Consider the following 18,063-nt stretch of genomic DNA (forward strand, 5'->3'; position numbering starts at 1 on the left):
TCGTGGTTTGGATATTCAACCCTCGTTAGATGATAAACAGTAATTTATACATATTTTTACCCCAAAAATGGAAAAAATGGGCCAAAGTACAAAATCACCTCACACGGGCAGACCACACGGTCGTGTCAATTTGGCAGGCTCGAGCACGGCCTGAAGTAATTGCACATGGGCGTGTCACACGGGCATGTCCCTGCCGAGCCCAAGTTGAGTCCAATTCGGAAAAGGCTAATTTTGAGGGCTTTTAGCCATTCCAAAGCCTATAAATACACCTTAGAGAAGGAAGAAAGGAGAGGAGAATAGGGGGTAAGGAATTACTCTAAGAAAGCCGATTAATTCATCTCAGAAGCCAAATTTATCATCAAGACTAAAGATCTCTCCTCAATTCCCTTTCAGGAGTTTTGGGTTTTCTTTATGTTTTGTATTCTTTATTATTCTGAGATGTTTTCTTATTTAGTTATGAACTAAATCCCCTAAATACCTAAGGGGAATGAAACCTAAGACGAATCTTGTTATTATTTTCTGAATTGTATGATAAATATTTGACTTGTTCTTAATTATGTGTTCTTAATTCTTATTTTGATATCCCAGGATACTGATTCAAGATAAGCTCTTATTCAAAGGAGGAATAGACCCTGTTTAAGAGTACATTTGTCATAATTAAACGGAGTTGATTGCGCACCTGGACATAGGGTGACAAGATTTTGCCGGATTAGGGTGAAACTTAATAAAGGGATCCATAGATCGAGTTAATGCAACCCTAGAGTGTTAATTAGAGAAAAGTCTCAGTTATTCAATCTAAGGATTAGACGTTATTAGTCTTGAATAGGGATAGTAAAATAACTTAGGGATATCTACGGAACAAGTTAAATGAATAAATCGTCTGATTCGGAGCCAGAATAATAAGTACAGTCTAGGTGGATTTTTCCTTAGGTATTGTCTTCATTCAATCAATTTTTCCAAAAGCAATTCCCCAATTTCATTCTTTGTGCGTTCTTAATTTAGATAATTAGTTAGTTAAAACAAAAACCTCTTTATTCTTAGGCTAGATAATAAAAAGGCAGTCATTACTAGTACTTTTAGTTCCTTTGGGCTCAACAATCCGGTATTGCTAAAACTATACTACTGTTCGATAGGTACACTTGCCTACATTGCGATAATAGTTAGTTCAAGAACGAGTAATTATAAATATTTAAAACCTATCACGAAATCACGCGATCAAGTTTTTGGCGTCGTTGCCGGGGAACTGAAATATTAGGAACATTCAATTTTTATTACTTTAGCCATTTATTTTTGGTGCACTTTAATTTATTATTATTATTTATTAATTTACTTTTCTTTCTCTTGGCAGGTTTTTATAGTTTATGACTAGAAGAAATCAGTCAGAAGCATTACTTTTTGACGAAGAAATCGATCGTACAGTTCGCAGAAATCAAAGAGAAATAAGGCGAAGCTTAAGATACACAGAGACGAGCAAGAAGGCGATACTCAACCCCCAACTGAAGAGATGGCTGAAAACTAAGGCAATCAACTACCTCTTGCAATTGCGGTTAATCAAAATCCTGCTCCACGCACTATGTATGATTATGCTAAACCTTCTTTAATAGGAACTGAATTGAGCATAGTTAGACCTGCTGTAGCTGCAAATACTTTTGAATTAAAACCTAACACTATTCAAATAATACAGCAATTTGTTCAGTTTGATGGTTTGCAGGATGAGGATCCCAACGCTCATTTAGCCAACTTCTTAGAACTATGCGATACATTTAAAATTAATGGTGTCTCTGATGATGCCATTCGTCTTCGGTTATTCCCTCTTTCATTGAGGAACAAAGCTAAACAGTGGTTGAACTCGTTACCACGAGGGTCAATTATTACTTGAGAACAAATGACCGAAAATTTTTTACTAAAATATTTTCCGCCAGCTAAAACTGCTAAATTACGTAATGATATCTCTTCTTTTGTGCAGATGGATTTAAAAACACTCTACGATGCATGGGAGAGATACAAGGACCTTTTTGAGAAGGTGCCCTCACCATGGGTTACCGCTTTGGCTACAGGTTCAAACGTTCCATAATGGCTTGAATCCTTCAACTCGACAAATGGTTGACGCAACTGCTGGCGGAACCATCAATAATAAAACACCTAAAGATGCCTATGAGTTTATAGAGGAGATGTCACTGAATAACTATCAGTGGCAAGTCATGAGGACAAAGCCAATGAAAACAACCGGCGTTTATAACGTCGATTCGGTCACCATGCTTTTTAATCAGGTAGAACTCTTAAATAAAAAGATTGATGGTTTTATTAGTTCTTCACAGTTCAACCAGTAATGCAGTGCGAAGCAAGTGGAGGTGGAACAAGCCATTTGGAATACCAACCTTATGGCCACAACATGGATAACGAGCAATTAAACCATGGGTAATAATCCTCGACCTCAAAACAATCCATATAGTAACACCTACAATGCAGGTTGGAGGAACTACCCCAATTTCTCATGGAGCGGTCAAGGAAATCAAAGACCACAACCACCTCTAAGCTACCAACAACCACCCTACCAACAAGAAAAGAAGCCGAACCTTGAAGAGATGCTCTCAAAGTTTATTTCGGTGTCAGAAACTCATTTCTAGAACTCCAAGACAGCATTTAAAAATCAACAAGCGTCGATCCAAGGGATCGAAACTCAGATAGGCCAGCTTTCCAAACTAATTTCCGAATGACCACAAGGTAGCTTGCCAAGTAATACTGAACCCAACCCAAGGGAACAGCTCAACGCAATTAATATTCAAGATGAAGAAGGAGTTGTTGAGCCTGAACCAGAACCAAGGCAAGAAACTGTGATAAGCAAAGATTAAGGTGATGTAGATAACAATAAAAACAAAACAGTGAATGTCGAATATAAACCTCGTGTGCCATACCCCAACGCGACAAGGAAAGACCGCTCAGATGAATAATTTGGTAAATTCCTTAAACTCTTAAAAAAATTACATATTAACTTACCGTTTATTGAAGCCCTATTGTAGATGCCAAACACAATGAAATTTTTGAAGGAACTTTTAGCAAATAAGCGGAAGTTGGACGAGGCGTCGCACGTGGAGCTAAACGCAGTTTGCTCAGCTATTCTCCAAAATAGACTACCAAACAAACTAAAAGATCCAGGGAGTTTTACAATTCCTTGCTTAATTGGTAGTTTAGATGTTAATAATGAATTAGTTAATTTAGGGGCTAGTATTAACGTCATGCCCTACAAAATGTCTAAGCAATTAGGTCTCGGGAAACCCAAACAAACTAGGATGAGCATTCAATTAGCAGATAAAACTATAAGGTTTCCTAGGGGTATTATTGAAGATGTACTAGTTAAAATCAATAAATTTATATTTCCTGTTGACTTTATTGTTCTAGATATAGAGGAGGATAGCAACACTCCTTTAATTCTGGGAAGGCCCTTTTTAGCAACTGCTAAAACGATTATTGATGTTGGCACAGGTCCTTTTTTAGCAACTGCTAAAACGATTATTGATGTTGGCACAGGTGAACTCAAACTCCATGTGGGAGACGAAATAGTTACCCTTCAAGCTCACAATTCTGGCAACACATCGGGAATTGAAGGTGATCGTTTAACCTATTCTCTTAGAACTGACAATATGGTACAACCTACTTTACAGGAAATGAGTTTGAAGAAAGCACACGAGTCATTCTCAAGCAATAGTAAAGGACCTGTTCATGAAGATCGAAGATTACAAATCAAGGAACTCAATGAATGGCGGACGCATAAACCAAGAACACCCGACAAACCGAATCTACGACAGAACGACCTCAATACATTTCCAAATCAACTTAAGATTAGAGATAGAGTCTTATTAGATGCCGCAAATCCCCACATTGTCACTACCACACCGAATGAAGAAATCCCTCTTACGGTACTTAGTATCTTTCCATTCGGTACGGTCGAGGTAAGGCACCCCAAGTTCGGCACTTTTAAGGTAAACAACACCTGGTTAAAATCTTATTTTAATGAGATTGATGACAGGAATGAGGAGTATAAACACCTCAAACCACCATGATTATTCAACAGATAGGTAAGTCAAGCTTAGACTATAAATAAGCGCTTCTCGGGAGGCAACCCGAGCATTAACTGTATTAACTTCTTTAAAAATTTAGTCTTCAACATCTAACTTACTAACGGAGCTCTTGAATATAGGTTTTCCATAGAGACACGGCCAAGCACACGGGCGTGCTTATGGTCGTGTGAAAATAGGGTAAGGATTTCCCCAAACACGGGCTACGATAAAATGCCATGGCCATACGGCATGGCCGTGGTCGAGCCTGCCAAAACAACACGGGCGTGTGACATGCCCGTGTAGAAGACCCGTGCTTGAAACTGAGAAACTATCTAACACCCGTGGACGAACCTGTTAGATTGACATGGGCGTGGGAGAAGTGAACAATGCCAGACACGACCGTGCGACACAGCCGTGTGCACCCACACGCCCAAGGAACACGGGCGTGTACTAAATGTCAGACGCGCCCAAATTCAAAATTCGCAAATCATACGGGCTGAAATTGGGGAACACGGGCGTGTGCCCTAGCTGTGTGGCCCAAAATCTATAAATACCCTGCACTATTCACTTTTTTCTCGTTCAAAAACCCTAACCCTAGCCGCTGCAACTCCACACGGCCTCCCTGCCATGCCCGTGCACCACTTTCCACTTTATTTTTGACGCTCAATCTCTTTCCGTTAGCGTTTGTTTACTCATTTCACTTCTATTTTACTTATCTCTAATACTTATTATCAACATAATCTTCATATCTTTTGAACTATTTTTCATTTTTCTATCATTTAATTTGCATTCTTAGGTTAGTTATCATACATTTCGTGTTAAATCAAGTTATTAGGAACAACCCATACCTATGACATTACTATGCTTATTCTCATGTTATTACCATGCCAATGTCTATCATTTAATTTGCATTCCTAGGTTAGTTATCATACATTCTATGTTAAATTGAGATTAGGAAAACCTCAAACCCATTACATTTTTATTCTTATTCTCATTGTTATTGTGGTTGAGTTTGCTTCATATTAGTAGTCTTGGCTGAAATAGTTAGTTCAAATTCATGCCTTTTACTTCTTTGAATTCATTTACCTATTATTCTTCTTCTTTATATTACAGGCTTTTAATGTCGTCTTCACGAGAAAAGAAAATCGTCGTACCTACCTTAAAGAAGAGGAAGGGAGTGTCATCTTTCGCGGGTCCAACCACGGAAATTCGTCACCCTCTCTTGCAGTTCCCTCGAGGGTCCTAATAAGAGCTTTTCCAAATACTTCAGGCCCGACCCTTAATTGTAGGCCGCTGTATTGACTGGGCTATCGTAGAACAAGTTCAGATGGCTGATGTGATTCGAGCCCTCCTAACCATCGACCCTTGGGAGTTGTTCTTTAGGATCATCGAACCAACATACCTCGAGCTCATGATAGAACTATGTTCAACGTTCCATCTTCAGACAGTAATGACAAATTACGATGATCCCGACACGGTCCAGTTGTGCCTAGGCGGGTTAGTCCGCCAGCTCAATGTCCCAGAATTCGGTACGGCATTGGGTTTATATACGGAGGAGTTCAAGGAAAAGAATGACTTAGATGCTCTCATTCGCCACATACATTTATTTCCCTCAAAGTGCTGGCACACTTTGGTCCCTGTTGTAGCCTCCTACAATCCTAGCCGCTCCAAGGAATTAGTTCTTCCACCATCCCTGAGGTACCTACAAGCCATTTTGGCTCACACGATTACAGGGAGGCGAGAGAGCACTGGCGTCGTCAACACTCACGACGCCTACTTCTTATGGTGTATGTCGCACAGGCACGTCATCGACCTTGCCTATTTTATCACCCTCGCGATTCAGCACCAGACGGAGCGGCATAGGAAGGGGATCATCTCCATTGGCCCCTATGTGACGCGATTGGCTTGACACTTTGGGCTCCTCGACACCGCGACCCAAGAATCGTCCTTGACCCTCATTAGCCAGATGTTTCCACAAGGCATCTCGAGCATGCTTAGCATGAGGATGATTGGGAGGCACCGAGGAACCTACCCTCCTCAATATTGTCTCGCCCAATCCACCGAGGAGGATGTCCCTTCATAGCACGAGGACCCACCGACTCAGCCACCACCACCCTCTCGTCCAGTTCATGCGGCGGCTTCATATGCTGACGTCTCTGAGCGCTTCACTTGATTCGAACAGCAGTGTTTTTAACGATTTGACAACATTGATACTACTCTACAGCAGATTTGTTAGCACTTCCACATCTCATCGCTAGTCCCACCTCGCGAACCATCCAGCGATGAAGATGTTTAAAAATATATATTTATTATTTTATGTTTTTAATTTTTATTAAAACTACTTTTTATTTTTATTAAATTTTAGAAATTTTATTTCTAATTATTAATTTCGGTTATTTCTTTTTAAGTAATTATTCTTCCTAATATCCCCTAAAAAGTTTCTGATTTTATCACAGTTATATAGAGCTTTTAAGCTTATCATCACATAGGAACTAAAACTCCACCGGGAAAGGTTCTCCACGATTGCCATGTCCTGCTCGCCCACGACCATAGCTACCACTAGAGATAATATCTTTTTGACGCAGGACTTATGGCCTAATGAACCTCTACGACCACCGAAGTATCCTCTTCCACTCTCGAACCGATTACTCTCTAGAACTCCAGTTCGAGGAATTCATCATACAGGAAGTTTCACTTCTCTCCCTATCTTATTTTTATACTCTAATATCTATCTTTGTACATTAAGGGTAATGTACATCTTAAGTGTGGGAGGGTATTTATGTCATTATTAGAAAAATCCCTGAATGACTGCCTTGTTCTCTTGAAAAGCTCTCATATCATATTTAGGATAAATTTTGATTGATTTATGATTTTGATTGATATATCTTGAATTAAAACATAGGCATTTATGTATTGATTGTTTAAACTTTAAGACATTAGAGAATCAAGCATGATAAGTTGATTTTTAAGAATTTAAATCTTAGGTTGTTTCCCCAAAGTTTAGTTATTACTTTGAATTGGGATTCACAAGTTTTAAACATCAAAAAGCCATAATTTTTGTGAGATTTTTGAGCCTTTTGAGCATCTATTAATTCTTTCATGCTCACTTTTATTATTGCTTTGAGTGCGTCAGTAGTGAATTGTTATTCTAGAACTTGCTTGATTATTCATGTTGAGACCACACCATTTGATTTGATATTTCAAAATGATTAAGGCACTTAGCATTAACCCACTCATGCCATGAAAAGCCTACCTCCACAATTAACCCTAGTGAACCCCCTTGAGCCTAACAAGCCATTTCTTGTATTATCCTTAATATTAACCTTTAACCCATTATTGTTGAAATCCCCTAAATTAATTTAAGCCCCATTTTTGTCGAGATTTAAATTGAAATAGTTGTTTAGCTATGTTTTATTCTACTCTGTAATTTAATGTGTTCTTAAAAAAAAATATGTATACATATTAGTAGTGATCTTTTGTTTGTAAGCTTCAGAAGTTAAATTCCTCCTTAGTCTGAGAAGAAGCTCTGTTGTACGCAAGTGATGGTTAACTCTTTTTTTAGTTAGATAATTTTTCAATTCAATCTCGATTTTAACCCTCTCTTTCAGCTTATGACCACACCCCCTAACCAAACCTCATTACAACCCTCTAAGGACCTTTTGATTGATGTATTATCTTAAATTATAGTGGTGGAGATTTGATTTTCATGCAAGCCTATGGTAATGACTTTTCATTATTGACTATTGAGTGCTTTATTTATTGTCCTTAAACACCTCGAGTGATTTGAGTGAATCTGTAGTGAGGATATGAAACTCTGTGATATTCTGCATCAAAGGTAATTACTTAAATGATGAGAGACACCTATGTTTGCATGATTAAATACTCAACTTGGAATGTTTGAAACTTTTATGTTCTTTTAGTTGAATTCTCAATGTATGATTATCTCTGGATTATTCTGAGATATTATCGATAGAAATTATAAGTTGAGAAGAATTTATTTTGATTATGAGTTGAGAATTTTGCTTGAGGACAAACAAATGCTTAAGTGTGGGGGTATTTGATAAACCATAATTTATACATATTTTTACCTCAGGTTTAACGCATTTTATGGATGATTTTCCATTAGAATTGGTGAATTCGATACTCCTAATGCTTTAATTTCATGTTTTACACTTAGGAGAGCATCGGAGAGCGAAAGGAACAAGAAACGAGCCAAAAACGGAGAAAATGGGCCAAAGTACGAAATCAACACGGCTTGGACCTCCTCATACAGGCAGACCACACGGCCGTGTCAATTTGCCAGGCTCGAGCATAACCTAAAGTAATCACACACGGGTGTGTCCCTGCCAAGCCCAAGTTGAGTCCAATCCGGAAAAGGCTAATTTTGAGGGCTTTTAGCCATTCCAAAGCCTATAAATACACCCTAGAGAAGGAAGAAAGGAGAGGAGAATAGGGGGTAAGGAATTAATCCAAGAAAGCCGATTGATTTATCTCAGAAGCCGAATTCATCATCAAAACTGAAGATCTCTACTCAATTCCCCTTCAGGAGTTTTGGGTTTTCTTTATGTTTTGTTTTCTTTATTATTCTGAGATGTTTTCCTATTTAGTTATGAACTAAATCCCCTAAATACCTAAGGGGAATGAAACCTAAGACGAATCTTGTTATTATTTTCTGAATTGTATGATAAATATTTGAATTTTTCTTAATTATGTGTTCTTAATTCTTGTTTTGATATCCCAGGATACAGATTCAAGATAAGCTCTTATTCAAAGGAGGAATAGACCCTGTTTAAGAGTACATTTATCATAATTAAGCAGAGTTGATTACGCGCCTAGACATAGGGTAACAAGATTTTTTCGGATTAGGGTGAAACCTAATAAGGGGATCCATAGATCGAGTTAATGCAACCCTAGAGTGTTAATTAGAGAAAGGTCTCAGTTATTCAATCTAGGGATTAGACGTTATTAGTCTTGAATAGGGATAGTAACATAACTTAGGGATATCTACGGAACAAGTTAAATGAATAAATCATCCGATTCGGAGCCAGAATAACAAGTACAGTCTAGGTGGATTTTTCCTTAGGTATTGTCTTCATTCAATCGATTTTTCCAAAAGAAATTCCCCAATTTTATTCTCTGTGCATTCTTAGTTTAGAAAATTAGTTAGTTAAAACAAAAACCTATTTATTCTTAGACTAGATAATAAAAAGACAGTCATCACTAGTACTTTTAGTTCCTTTGGGTTCGATAATCCGGTTTTGCTAAAACTATACTACTGTTCGATAGGTACACTTGCTTACATCGCGATGATAGTTAGTTCAAGAACGAGTAATTATAAATATTTAAAACCTATCATGAAATCACGCGATCATTAGAGTACCTACAGTGGTACTGTGAGATAGGGAAACCATTTTTGTTTGGTGGGCGATCGATGGTAGTCCCTCCGCATACGACACGAATTGGGCAACATCTTCCAGATCCGCATCATGCATCAGAGCCGGTGCCAGAGCAGGAGCTAGAACCGGAACTACACTCTGGGGGTAATTCTTATCATCCAGATTTGGGGGGGCGATAACTATTTCCCAGGCTCCTTAAGCCACAGATATCATTCAGAGTTTGATATCTTCAGCCCACTACCACCTCAGTACTTGTAATATCCTGATTTTGGGCCTAGTCGGAATAGTGGTTTCGTGACCACAAAATCCGAGATAGAAATAATTATTTTATGATTATTTTAAGGTCTATGATATGATTGCATGATTGTGTGAAAATTTCGTGAAGAAATTTTATGCATAAAGTGCTTAATTTGAAATTTGGGACTAAATTGAATAAATTGCAAAACTTGTGTTCTAGAAGTATTTTGCATAAAATTGAATTAGATTATTAATTAGAGGTCCTTAAAGAGTAATTTTACCAATTTCTAAGTCTATGGACAAAAATTAGGACATGGAAGGAATTTTGGAAAGTTTAGTAGTAAGGGCATTTTGGTCATTTAGGGGTAAAATGAATTAAAATACAAAATTAAAAGCCAATTTTGCTCATCTTCAACCCCATGGCCGAATATAGCAAGGAGAAACCATGTCTAGGGTTTTTCAAGCTTCCAAGCTCGATTGTAAGTCCGTTCTAGCCTCGTTTTTAATGATTTTTACGTTTTTGGAGTCCCGGTAGCTCGATTTAGCTTATGCTAGCAATAATTTAACCTAGGGTTTATATTTGGAAAAATACCCATAGGTGAAATTTGTGTATTTTGGTGTTTTATGATAGAGTGTGAGGTTTTAAAGTATGTTAGACAACTTGTGCTACTCGGTTTTAAGTGAAAACGAGCAAAAGGGCTTAATCGGTAAAAATACCTAATAGTCATAAGTACATGTTAGAGTGAGAATTTGATGTTGCCATAGAAGGGAAAAATGATCATCATGTCATAAAACATAAGAAAATAGGCTGAATTTTAATTTACGAGCTTTGGGGCAAAAGTGTAAATATGCAAAAGTTTAGGGGCAAAATTGTAATTTTTCCAAAATATGATTTTGGGTCAATTTGAATAATGTGAGTCCTAATTAGACTATATTTTAAATGATAGAGCAAGGAAAACTGAAATTGGGCTAAAATGGGGAAAATACCAAGTTGTGGACGAAATGGTAAAATAGCCATTTTCGCATACGAGGTAAGTTCATATGTAAATGTTGGTAACATAGTTATTATTTTAAATGTTTTAATGTTTTTAAATGATATGATAATTATTATGAAATATTATACTTGTGATAATTGTTTGATAATATGTCAAATTATGTGATATACTTGGAAAATGTGAAATACTACCGAGTATCGGTATCGGCATTCCGTAGAAGATGGTTGAGACACATGATTGGGAAAAAGGTCCGTTGAACCTCGGGAATGGATTAGGATACAAGTGACATGTCACTGGGATATTTGGGCATCCGAACTCGTTGAGTTGAGTCCGAGTTCACTTATGGATCGAGCGTCCGAACTCGTTGAGTTGAGTCCGAGTTCGTGAGATGTAACTAGGCATCCGAACTCGTTGAGTTGAGTCCGAGTTCACTTATGGATCGAACGCCCGAGCTCGTTGAGTTGAGTCCGAGTTCACTTATGGGCGGGTTACATGGTAGCTTGGCTACATATGTGGCACTTATGTGCAAACTTTCCATGTATCCGAATTATATTCCGATGTGTTCAACGGGTAAAGTTCTACTCAAATGGAGGAATACTCAAGATGAAAGGGACGTATTGGTAAGTGTTGTGAAATGGATACTTTGAACAGGTATGTACTTAACCCTCGGGTTGAAAACTCGATATAACAACAATATGGTAAGATGATAAATGAAAAGGTGATATGAATGTCTTGGTGATGATTATGCAAATGATGTTTTATGTTTGCTTATATGGTTATGTTACTTGCTATTTGCATGTGAGCTTACTAAGCATTTATGCTTACTCCTCCTTTTCATTCCTTGTAGTGTTGACAAGCCAGCTCGAAATCGGAAGCGGTCGGAGGCACGCTCACACTATCCGTATACCATCTTGGCATAATGGCTTGTATATTTTGAGTATGGCATGTATAGCATTATAATCATTTTATATGTATGGTCTTATGATATGGTTATTGAGTGGTATGGAAATAGAAATGCTTGGTAATGATTAGCCATTGGAATGGCTAATCATGATCATATTTGGTATTATGTATGTCAAATTGCTAGCTAATCCATGGAAACCATGAAATAGGTAAAATTACCATAAAATAGATTCAGACAGCAGCAGTGACGTGAGTTTGAAAAATCACTAAAAATATTAGAAATGGAATTAAATAATGAATAAGTTATGGAATCGAAGCTTGATGAGTCTATTTTCATATGGAATAAGCGAAACAGGTATATGAGCTATATTTTATGAGATGTTTAAATTTTTGTGAAACAGGGCCAGAGCGATTTCTGGATCCCCTGTTCTGACTTTGGAAATTCACCATAAATTTTACAAAGATAATTAGAAGTCACGCTTTATATGTACAGATTCCTTATTGAGTCTAGTTTTATTAGAGACAAACGACATAGTCATTGAAGGTCTGTATAGGGAGATATCTGGTTCGTAATACACAGAGGTCAGAGTAGTTGAACCCTGAAACAGGGGAGACTTTAACTAATAAACTGTACTAATTGGCCCAACCAAAAATTCTAGAAAAAAATTAGTAGATATATATATGAGTCTAGTTTCAGGAAAAATTTACGGAATTGGATTTCGAGTTTCATAACTCGAGATATGATTTTTAAAGCGACTGTGATGCAGTTAGCCAGCTTGTCTGGAAATTTTAAAATGAATTGTATGAGCTGTTTAATTAATGAATTAAGTCCGTTAACACCTCGTGTTCGACTCCGGAAACGGTCTCGGGTACGGGGTGTTACAGTACTCCAGTCATCCCGACTCATATCTACATCAGTACTCTGGCCCGTATCCACCACCGTACTCCACTCTTGCAGAGCTGTATCTATCGCCGTACTCTACTCCTCCCGGCCCGTATCTGCCGTCGTATTCTACTCCCTCGGCTCAATTTCATCGATGGCGTTTGAAACATATGATTTTTCGTCTATGTTTTGCATACCCCCACATACATATGAAGAGAACGTTAATCACTGCAGTTGCCCGTAACGTGAACGACAAGCTCCACAAAAATATACCCTAGGACCACACCATCAAACCATCAGTTTTAGGGGGTTTTGTAATATAAATAACTTCATTTTTATGTAATAATATTTTTTTCATTTTATTTATCAATTTAATTTATTTTTTTGGAAAATTAAATAGTCAACGATGACTATTTATGTAATGAGTTTTTTGCCATTTTATTACAAAGGATAGTCATCCTTCCCCCGGTTGAAGAACGTAATTATAATAATAAATGAAATACATAATAAATCCGGGTTAAGTATGTATGAACACGAATAGTCATGCTTCACCCGGAGTAAGTATGTAAATTGTACGTAAACATGTACTTTGAAAGCGAATTTTGGAATCGCTTGGGTTAAAGTACATAATAGAAAAAAAGAGAATGAGTATTAAAAACAATCAATTTTAAAATACTTAAAAATTAAATAGAATGACAAAAATGCAAACCAATCAATCAATCCATTTAATGAACAACATCTCAATTTCTATCTGACCGCGATGATTGTCCAATATGATAGTTTCGAAGCGGGCATTTACTCCGATTATGACTGGCTAATCTGCATACTCTACACAGCTTCCCATCAGATTTCTCTCTAATGTCCATTTCGTTACGGATTTTGGATGACTGTGGATGACCTTTCGGGTTCCTACGCAACCCTTTGTCTAGGACAAGCTCGAAGGTCGTCGGAAGAGCCTCCCAAGTAGATAGGTCAGGAAGCACGGGAAACTCATTCTCCTGTACACAGAACGTGCGTTCAAGGGTATACACTTCATCGATAAATTAATCTACATTGAGCGAGACTTTAGCACAAGCTGCCACGACATGTGCACAAGGATAATGAAGTGTCTGGAACCTCCTGCAATCGCACTGTCTATTTCGGAGATCAACTCCATAGGACCTAGGTGGTATACCGGGTTGACGATCAATGGTCTCTGTAACTTGAAACGTTTCATTACATTATGAATATACTTCTACATTTATCGACCTCACCATCTGACGGTTTGCAACCATTGCATCCTTGACATCTTCGACAAACATGTGTCTGCCTCCATCTGGTTGACTTGTTGCTGACCTATTCTTGGCATCAAGATAGTCAACCTGTAGAATGTAGCTGAAAAGACAGATGAAATCGGAAGATGTCGTCTTTTCAACAACATAACGTTGATGTCTTCCACCAAGTTTGTGGTCATTTGACCATAACGAAAGCTCTCGTCAAAACTTTGAGCCTATTGCCACGGCTCCATAATACCCAACAATTGTCAGAAAGATGTGTTCGTCTAACCTTCCATGTCACTCTCAAGTCAAGTCATCTTTTGCCGAAAAATGTGTGGCTCAAGCTCGTACGCTGTGTATGTATTAAGAAAATATAAGTTACAGTTTCGCCACAAAATATTAGGTTATATATTGAAAAGATAAGGTTATTCTTTACCCATTTTCAAAAATTGTCTCTTCCAGTCTGCATTCTTATAATCTCAATGGAAGTTAGCCGCGATGTGCTGTATGTAGTAAACGGATCTCTATGGCACACCGGAACGCCTAATGGCGGCAATTAATCATTTCCCTCTATTGGAGATGATGTAAATATTATATTTACTAATAACATACCTCCGCAGGTTTGTAAGGAAGAATTCCCACAACTCCATGTTCTCTTTATCTATGATGGCAAACGCAATTGGGAACACGTTCTTATTCCCGTTCTGAGCAATTGCAAGAAGTAAGATCTGTGTATATTTACCCTATAGCCATGTCCCATCTACTTGTACAAACAGCTTGTAGTGGGGAAATGTACGCACACCTGGATCAAACGTCCAGAACATCCATTGGAAAATTCTTTTTCTCAGTTGTAGTTGCTCATCTAGGCCGTAATAAGGTCGTGTCTGCAACTCAATGATAGTCCATGGTACGTACTCCCTCATAGCGGCAATCCATCCCTACAACTCATTGTATGATGCATCGAAATCTCCGTACAATTGCTCCATTGCCATCTGTTTAGCTATCCATGCCTTTCGGTATGATACTTGATACTAGAATTACGCCTGCATCTCGGCAACCAGTACCGAAACTTTAATGGTCGGCATGTCTTCAACCATTGGCATGATGCATGTACAGATAGTTTCGGAATCAAGTTTCCGATAATCTTCTGTCATACGTGTTGAAGTACATGTGTGAGGCCCAACAAATTTTCGTATTTCTCACATCTGCGACTTCTGGATAAATGCAGCTCATATCCTCTAATTGCAGCCTTCGGTCGACTTCCAACACTCTCCAATATATAATGTCAGTTTAAACACGGCGACTTTGTAGCCTACTGATATATTCATACTATACTGCTTAATGGCAAATAAGCACTCTTCCTTACTTTCGAATCTCTGGCCCATGAACAACTCCTCAGAATAAGAATATATTACCATCCAGTGAGTAAGTAGTATTTCAGGGTACTCTGGGAACTCGGCTGGATGCGCCGCATCGGGGTCTATTCGAGACATGTGTGCCCCAGGATTATTGTGTATCACAATACGACGAATCTGGTTCCCGAATAAAGACATATTAACATTTCCATTCTTATTCACGCCTTTATCGTCAATATCATCCGGGACCTCATCCACGTCGGGATCACTATCACTATCGACTTCATGATCAGAAGGATCACTACTATGGTATACATCATCACCAACCACAACAGTATCGGGTGTAGCATTAAGATCGATGTCAATCCCATGTATAGTTGATTGATTACCAATGTATGATACCGGAACCATCATACACGGTTCTTGAGCTCTAGCTTCTTCACCCAATGCAATGGGATCTTCAGTTGCCTCAATACCAGCTAATTTAGCAAATAACTGAATCGGTGCATTTTGGTTGCTCCAAGTCCCACAATAAAGAGCAACCATTATCTCCACGTCTTCATCGTTTACAAGTTCCATTTCAGTGAATTTTATGGGATCCGTCGAAACTGAAAACTTGTAGAAAAGTTTCGAGATCCTTCTCCCACAACGTCTATAAATTTTTTCACTAATTTTTTTCCTTCATATCATCAAACGAGATATTTCTATTGAATCTCATTGCTACTTGTTTGTGACCTTCAAATATACATCCCACGTAGAGGTGTGCATGGGCTGGGCCGGGCGGCCCGCCCGAAAAATGGGAGGGTTTGGGTAAAAATATAGGCCCGAAAAATGGGCTTGGGTAAAAAAAGAAGCCTGTTTAAAAAATGGGCCGGGCCTCAAGTATGATTTTTTTGGCCCGGGCCCTGCCCGGCCCGATTTTACAATTAAATTATTTTTATTTTTATTTTTTTAAATTTTTTAAGTAACTTTACTCTTTGATATTTTTGTTTAGTTGCTGTTGCTGCTCCTCTTATTTCTATTTCTATTTCCAAAACTCAAATCCCTAGCTCACCACCACTTCCACCGTCCAGTTGTCCGTCGGCCGATCCACCTCCTAGCCTCAAGCTCAGCTCAGCAGCTTCTTCATTTTTGCTTCTTCATTTGCAGTCTCGGTAGCCAATCTAGCTATCTTTCAGCTTCTTCATTTGCTGTCTTCTTCAAGGTAAGCTTCTTTTTCTTCTTCTTCACTGCTGCCGTGTTTCTTACTGTAATTTTCTTGATGAAAATACTGAAGGAAAATAGATAAAATGAAATAAATAATGAACAGAAAATGGGACTTATCTAATCTGGAAAAGTTGATTTCCACTACAAAATGTTGCAGTAAAGTAAGAACGAAATAATGGTAACTAAAAGCAAAAATATATATACACATGCTATTCAAGTTACTGGACACACACAAAGGTAGGCAAACATGGGATTTAGTTCCTTAAGCAGACTAATCTACTTTTAGCACATAAAGTGTGCCTTAGTGCCCTTGATATTTCTACAATTTTTTGTACCCCAAGAGACCATTAAGTAATATTACGTTCAAAGCAAGAAAAACTATATCTCTGTAGGTTTAGCACATTCTCCACTTCTTTCATCTCTCACATTTTAATCTTATACTTATTTCTTAATTTATCATTTTCATTTTATTTTGTTTAAAAATTATTCTTAAACTTAAATGGTAGCTTTTAATTCAAAAATAATCTGGTCTTTTCTATAAATTAATAACAAAGTAAATAAATAAAAATTGATATAATTCAAAGTCTAATTCGAAGACAACTATTGCACTGGGTCCAGACCATAGGCTCATATTCAATATTAGAAGTCTCCAATTCTAATCCACCTACAAAAATTAGACACAAATCAAACAGATACATAGCTTTGTCACTATAATTAAAATCAGTACGAAGACCATATGCTCAATAAAACCTTCATTGAAAGGCCTAAAACCCATCCTAACATAAATACCAAAGAACATATAGGCTAAACCAAATGCCTATGATAAAAACACCATAGGACGTTCATATGGTTTTCATGATCCTTAAAACTCATATCATAACTAAAGGTTACAGGAAATAATTGGATAGCTCAACGGAACTTTTTTCACTCCAAAATGCTTCAAACTTATTGAATCTAAGCAAAATTTTTAGATAACTCATTCTTTGTTATTTGACCATGAATTCTGATTTCTCGTTATTAAACTATCGAAAACAAGTTCAATAACAACAATTTTTTTTCACTTAAACTACATTAAAGCTGAAAGAGACGAAAACCTTATAACAAATTTAGTCGAAAACCAAGGAAAATTCAAAATATTATATCTAATTAAGAATATTTATATTTTTCAGAGAATATAAAATATTCGTGTTTCATACTATAATAATTTTGATTTAGTTGATTTTATGCTCTCTTTTTTTGTGTTTTATAATTTCTTGATCTGTTTTTTGGTTGAACTGAACTGATTGGTTGGGGTTTCAATGACTGTTTAATTATTACCAAACTATAGTTGATTTTGTTAGGCTTGTGGTAGATATTTAAATAAGATGAAATCATTTTGTCTCAATTATAAATTGTATCATAATTATTAGATATTTTTTAGTATGGAAATTAATAATCTTTTGGTTTATTTGGATTTCGGGACTTGAGTTTTTATGACTATGGCTAGTTCGAACAGTCTTATACATGTGGATGATGGCTTTAATGAGTATGAAAGTGCTGCCAAACGTCAAAAGTCTACCACTTCAAAGGTGTGGGATGAAATGACAAAGCTTGAATGCGAGAACAAAAATGAATTGAAGGCACAATGTAATCATTGTAAGACTATCTTCTCTGCTAAATCTTCTAGTGGAACCTCTCATTTAAGACGTCATCTAAATATCTGTTTGAAAAAAGTTAATAAGGACATCAGTCAATACACCATAGCCACTCAACCATTGTTAGGAGGTGTTCCATT

General features: G+C 37.3%; 1 non-coding gene across 1 annotated transcript; it reads right to left on the minus strand.

The window, feature by feature from the left end:
• Positions 1–1,933: 1,933 nt before the first annotated feature.
• Positions 1,934–2,041, minus strand: LOC128281490 (small nucleolar RNA R71). The gene has a single exon (XR_008271708.1). It is a non-coding gene; the product is annotated as a small nucleolar RNA R71 (small nucleolar RNA).
• Positions 2,042–18,063: the final 16,022 nt, after the last annotated feature.

This window comes from Gossypium arboreum, chromosome 1 (assembly GCF_025698485.1).
Source record: "Gossypium arboreum isolate Shixiya-1 chromosome 1, ASM2569848v2, whole genome shotgun sequence".
Classification (NCBI taxonomy): Eukaryota; Viridiplantae; Streptophyta; class Magnoliopsida; order Malvales; family Malvaceae; genus Gossypium; species Gossypium arboreum.